Source organism: Bison bison, unplaced genomic scaffold (genome assembly GCF_000754665.1).
Source record: "Bison bison bison isolate TAMUID 2011002044 unplaced genomic scaffold, Bison_UMD1.0 scf7180017864531, whole genome shotgun sequence".
NCBI lineage: Eukaryota > Metazoa > Chordata > Mammalia > Artiodactyla > Bovidae > Bison > Bison bison.
Window position 1 is genome coordinate 9,925,907 of NW_011495081.1, and position 7,015 is coordinate 9,932,921.

The window sequence follows — 7,015 nt, forward strand, 5'->3', positions numbered from 1 at the left end:
CCTTTAATCGTTATGAACATTCCCTTTTTCTCTGTTAATGCTCTGTCTTGATATCTATTTTATCTAATGTTAGTAAAACCAGTTTAGTGTTATGCTTACTGTTTTTGTGGTTTATCTCTTTCCATTCATTTGCTTTCAATCTGTCTATATTGTTAACTTAATGTCTCTCATAGACAACGTGTAGCTGGGTCTTAGTCATTTATCCATTCTGGTAATCTCTATGTTTTAGCTGAAGTGTAATGTCCATTAACATTTGATGTTATTATTAATATGGTTAAATTTAGGTCTGCATTGTACGATTTGTTTTCTGTTTTTGTTCTTCTCATTGTCTTTTCTTGCTTTCTTTTGGATTTTGAAACATTTCCTTGAATCCCATTATAATATATCCATTGGCCTTCTAGCTCTATTATTTTGCATTATTTTTTAGTGGTTTCTGTAAGGATTATAGTATGTATCCTTAAATTTTCAGTTTACTTAAAATTAATTTTAAACCGCTTCACATAAAGTGTAGAGAGCTTGAAACTATATAGGTCAACTGACCCTCTTTCCATATCCTTTATGTTACAGTTGTCATATGTATATAATTTATGTATGTAATAAACACTGCAAGACCTGTAATTTTAGCTTAAAACTGTGCTTTTAAGGAAGTTAAGAAGGAAAAAGATAATTTCATGTCGTGTGTGCTTGTGTGTATGTATGTAGAGTTTTTAAGCAATTTTGTAGTAATAGTTGCTTAACTCTAAATTTAAAGTTATTAATATAAACTTAAAGCAGTTAATTTTATAGTATTAAAAATTATACCTCAATAAAGCTGATAAAAACAATGTCTAGGTGTCCTACCTGCCCAAGTGCTATTTGCTTTTTTTCATAAAGATTATTCTAAAGCCAGAAAATTATTTGCCAGTATAATATATAGCCAGCAAAATATATAGCCAGTATATTTTATTTGATTCCAACTTAAGGCCTTTTCTTTGAGAGTTTGAGTTTGCTCTTTGGAGTGGAATGTGCTATTTCCAAACCATACTCATACTGTTTCACTTACAAGGTCCAGTTTCAGTCTCTTTTTAAGTGAGGAGGATAACATTTGAAGAAAGTTGAATGCAGAATCCTTTTTTTATACCATTTTTAAACTGAAGTGTAGTTTACAATGTTATGTTTCAGGTGTATGTCAAAGTGATTCAGTTATATAAATATATCAAATTTATATATATAAGTATGATATATTTATATAACTGAATCACTTTGATATATATACACACATATATGTTTATATATATATATTCTTTTCCAGATTCTTTTCCATTATACATTATTATAAGATATTCAATACAGTTTCCTGTGCTATACAGTCAATCCTTATTTTTTATCTATTTTATATATAATAGTATATATCTGTTCCTAGAGTAGGAAATGACAACCCACTCCGGTATTCTTGCCTGGCAAATCCCTTGGAAAGGGAAGCCTGGGCAGGCTGTGGTCCATAGGTCGCAAAGACTCAGACACTACTGAAGCCACTTAGCATGCATGCAAGTATGCATCTGTTAATTCCAAACTTCTAATTTATGCCTCCCCACCCCTTTACCATTTGGCAACCGTAAGTTTGTTTTCTATGTCTGTGAGTCTTTTTCTGTTCTGTAAATAAGTTCATTTGTACCACTATTGAAGAAAACTTTCCGAGTGAGGCTTGACCTTTAAGGATGGGAACTAACTCTCAGAACACTGCTGCTGCTGCTAAGTCCCTTCAGTCATGTCCGACTCTGGGCGACCCCATGGACGGCAGCCCACCAGGCTCCCCCGTCCCTGGGATTCTCCAGGCAAGAACACTAGAGTGGGCATTTCAGGTAGTGGGAAGAGAGTGGGCTCACCTTTTACTAGCAAGATTACTAATCCTCTGAACGTCTGCTGACCTGTTCAGAATTGCCTTATATGTGTGTGCATTTGTTCTTGCGTTCATCTATTCATTTCTTCAAAAGTGAGACTCTCACCCTGTTTTTCCTGTGCTTTGTGATAGTGATTTTTGTTTTGTTAAAAATAATCACCTAGCTATAGGCAGCAGAAATGGATGAATGAAAGCAAAGCCCATCTTCTCTGTTCTTTCCCACTATCCCTAGAAATGTTATCCAATAACATTTCGGAGAAGTACAATAATGACCACCATTTGTTGAGCACTTACACTAGACACTTGCTTAATGTTTTATACACATTTTCTCATTTAATGAATCCATGTAGCCACCCCTTGAGGTAAGAATTAGGATTTCTATGTGCAGATGAGGAAACTGAACCTTGGAAAAGTTAAGTAAACTGTCAAAAGCTTCACTGTTGGAGTTGACGAACCAGAATTCAAAGCCACGTTTCTCTAACTTAGAAAGCCTATCTCTTGACCATTATACCAAGATGGGTGATTGTGAAGACTTCCTCTGAATCATGGAAGGAAGTCTGGATACTTTTTTCCTTACAGTTCTCCTAGATAATTATGTTTTAACACCCGAAGATAGTTGGAAAATTGTGTTGAGGTTTAAGTATGTCATTGATAGTTATGTAGCTCATATTAAATTTAAATTATATGGATTTTTTTCACTAGATTATAGTTCCCATAAGACATGCCAGTCAAACAAACCACAAGTGAAGGTTTCCACCACCCCTGTACCCTCCTTCCGCCACTTGCCCCAGTTCTCATTAGATGATTATCACCCTCAGCAAGAGTGCAGATTCTTAACAGTCTTCTAAAAATGCCTTTTTGTATCCAACCTCCATGCACAATCTGTTCAGAATCACCTTTCTGACCGCAGGTGTCCTTGAGAGGCTTGCGCACTGGCAGTGTCCCGTCACCTCTGATGCATTCCCAGCCCCCCAGCCCACCCACACCACTGCCACCCCCGCGTCTCCTGCCCAAGACTCGCACATACACAGCCCCGTTCTCTAGTTTCACAGAACTCAAAGTTCCTTAAACCTGCATTTTATAAACCGCGGTGGCTTTGCTCTTGCTATTCCAGTGCCCTCCCTGTTTATCTTCTGTTCTCAACCTGGGGAAGTCCTTCTTATTCCCCAAGGGGCGGTATAAATGCCACGTTCTCCGTGGAGCCTTCTCCCCCTTCTCCGGGAGAGGCTGTGTTTATCACTTCTCTTCTGACTCTCCGAGCATTCCGTGTATGTCTTTGGTAGCACCCGTAAGACATTTAGGCGTAGTTCACTTTCTATCTAGTTCCCCTGCTCCGGAATGGGAGCTCCTAGAAGGATCGATCAGGATGGGTTTTTTGTCTGTTTTCTTCAGTGCCCTGAGGTACGAGCTTCCTAATGAATCACACTGAATCCTTAGTGATGTTGATAATAACCTTTATTACTTGCATTCTGTGTGTTAGGCACTGTGTTTGACATTTGTACACATTATTTCATTTAATTTCATGCTTACCCTATATTATAAAGACAATTTTTACCCCTATGTTACTAATTAGAAAATTGAAGTTAAGAAAGGCAAAATAATTTGACCAGGGTAGGACAGCAAGCAAGTAATGGAGTGAAGATTTGGACCAAGTGTCTGACTCCAGAGCTCATTCTCCTTTGTACCTATAAGATCAATCAGTCAATCTATCCATTAATCAAAAAAGTTCCTGGGGAGTTATCTCCAACCAAGAGATACAGTCTCTATTGACTGTATGACTAAAGAGGAGGACATCAAAGATACTCTGTCACCAGAAGGATAAATGAGGTCCCTTGGAGAAGGCTTGAGTGTCATTTGAAAAATCTTGTTTGGTCACAAAAAGAGGCTCAAAGAAATCTGCTGTGATCACTAATAAAGTTAGGCTCACAGAATACAGTACCTGGAAAAATCACCATCACACATTGCTTTTGTAAAGAGTGGATGAGAAGTAGAGAAATGTCATTGTTTGGCTGGAGAATGGTGTGGCTCATCAAATGCCAGAACTGTCCTTTTACAAAGAAGATCAAGGTCCTGAGTAATTAGCTGGCTTGCCCAAGGGCTCACAGCTAATAAATAACGGAGCTTGGACTAGAATTCCAGTTTCCCGAGCCCCGGTTTAGAGCCTTGAGCACATAGTGTGCTCCCTATTAGAGCTTCTGTGTTCATGTTTGGAGGGAAAGGATGCCAGGCTGAGGCTGAAGTGTGCCTTTGAGGGGAACAGCTTGATGCTTTTGGAGCTGGTCAGCTTTTGCCTGAGACCTGCTGCTATTTTGGGCTCTCAGTTTGCTCAAAACTAAATACTGCCAGCCATACAAATAAAAGGCAAGGCTATTAGTTAGGCCTCCTAGGTCTGTGCATTCACTTCTCTGCTTGCAAGGGCAAATTATTAGTTCATCTCTGCTGGGCAGTTTGAACATAGGATTATATTAGCCCATGTCTTAGCACTTAGATGTCGACTAGCTTGTCTCTGTTGCAATAAATGTATAAGCTTTGCTTTCAGATTGGGAGAGAAGAGGGAAAACAAAAAAATCTCCATCAGTCTCTACTGATCCTGATTTCTTATGTTGTTTCTTTCTGTTTCTTTCAGGGTGACGAGGAAGAACCCGGGTAAGATCACATTACTGTGGTTTGTGTGTTCTCAGAATTGAAGTAGAGTGACATTTGTGGCCTTTGAAGGCCCGTGAAATATGACCAGCCAAGGAACAGCACAGATAAGGGATCTCCATCTTAAGCCAGGGGCTTTGAAGATCTTATTTTGTAAGATTCCCATCTCCCTCCCCATCTATGCTATTTCCTGTCTGTAACCTTCAGATAAAGATAAGCTTTAAAGTATACAATGATAGTAACTCTGCTTTATTCTGTAGCACATTCCGAATACCTTGTTAAGACCAGTAGGTACTATATTTAAATGGTAATTAGGTATCAGGTGGACTGAATAGATAAACTTTTGCATTGTTCTTTCTTGATTGGAATTGGATTGCCTTTTTTTTTTTTTTTTTAATGGACTCTGGATCCAATATTCTTTATTTCTGACCCATAACAGCCTTGTGTCTGACTCAAGACACCAATACAGTGAACCCAAGGTCATAGGTGTACAACACTTTGTTTAGGAAGAAAAAAATGCTTCTTTGTGCTGTTGTTTCACCACATGAGATTTAAAAGTGCATTTTTTTCATTGCCTCTGCCTCTCAGTGAACCTGGACTTTAGTTTACTTACCTTTGCTTCTTTCTGCTCAGCAGTGAGCACAGGCTCTAGGCAATGCTCTACCTCTGCTGTGAACACAATCAAGGGGCATTTGTACAAAGTAAAATGCAATGTCCAGATGGCCCCCTCAGTCACATAGGATCCAGGACGGTTAAGGCTGGGAGTTGTCAGAAAGATCATCCAGGCCACTGCTATTCAAACTTTAGTTTTAGTAGAAACAGCTTTTTTTTTCAGATGGGCCTTGGGTAGAGTGTATACAAAGCATTTTTTGTCTGGTTAAAGTTGGGGCCACATCTACTTGTGAAACTTCTCTATTCCTTACAGTAGACCCTGAGGGGCTGGTGCACAAACCTAGGGTTCCTGAGAACTCAGTTTGAAAGTCACTCATCTAATGCAAGCCTCTCATTGAAGGAAGCTAAATGAGCTTCTGGAGCCAGGATTTGGTCCTTCTTTGTTCTTATTTACAAATACAATTCCTTCTTTTTCCTTTCTCCCTCCACCCATCCTGAGCCCCTGTCTTAGTGCCAAATGTTATCCCACATCTGTATTCCCTGCTGCTTCCTTCCTTGGGATTGTAGTTCTCAGCCTCAATCTCGTTCCTTGTCCTCTGTGGCCAGTGGAGCCCCCACTCTAAGCCCAGAGAGCTTCAGGGGGTCCCTTCAGGCCCATCCTCCAGCCATCCTCAGGAACAGGCTCCCTTTATATTGCGGTTCATTTCTTTCCTTCCTTCCTCTCGCCCTCTCTCCCACTCTCTTTTTCTCATGACCCTACTGTGTGTCAGGCACTGTGCTATACACTGAGCATATGTGAAAACTAAGACAGACATGGTCCCTGGCCTTGTGCGTCCTGAGTCTAGTAGGAGAGACAAGCACATGACTGGGCACTTATAGTCTGGGGGAAGTGCTATGATTAAGTGAAGTTTAGGCTGCTTTAGGAAGGGCTCCTGAGACAGTCTTGGAGAATAAGGGGCGGCTCACTATACAAAAAAGATCTTCACGACCAAGATAATCACAATGGTGTGATCACTCACCTAGAGCCAGACATCCTGGAATGTGAAGTCAGGTGGGCCTTAGAAAGCATCACTACGAACAAAGCTAGTGGAAGTGATGGAATTCCAGTTGAGCTATTTCAAATCCTGAAAGACGACGCTGTGGAAGTGCTGCACTCAATATGCCAGCAAATTTGGAAAACTCAGCAGTGGCCACAGGACTGGAAAAGGTCAGTATTCATTCCAATCCCAAAGAAAGGCAATGCCAAAGAATGCTCAAACTGGCCACAATTGCACTCGTCTCACACGCTAGTAAAGTAATGCTCAAAATTTTCCAAGCCAGGCTTCAGCGATATGTGAACCGTGAACTTCCAGATGTTCAAGCTGGTTTTAGAAAAGGCAGAGGAACCAGAGATCAAATTGCCAACATCCACTGGATCATCGAAAAAGCAAGAGAGTTCCAGAAAAACATCTATTTCTGCTTTATTGACAATGCCAAAGCCTATGACTGTGTGTATCACAATAAACTGTGGAAAATTCTGGAAGAGATGGGAATACCAGACCACCTGACCTGCCTCTTGAGAAATCTGTATGCAGATCAGGAAGCAACAGTTAGAACTGGACATGGAACAATAGACTGGTTCCAAATAGGAAAAGGAGTACATCAAGGCTGTATATTGTCACCCTGCTTATTTAACTTATATGCAGAGTACCTCATGAGAAACGCTGGGCTGGAAGAAGCACAAGCTGGAATCAAGATTGCCGGGAGAAATATCAGTCACCTCAGATATGCAGATGACACCACCCTTATGGCAGAAAGTGAAGAGGAACTAAAGAGCCTCTTGATGAAAGTGAAAGAGGAGAGGGAAAAAGTTGGCTTAAAGCTCAACATTCAGAAAATGAA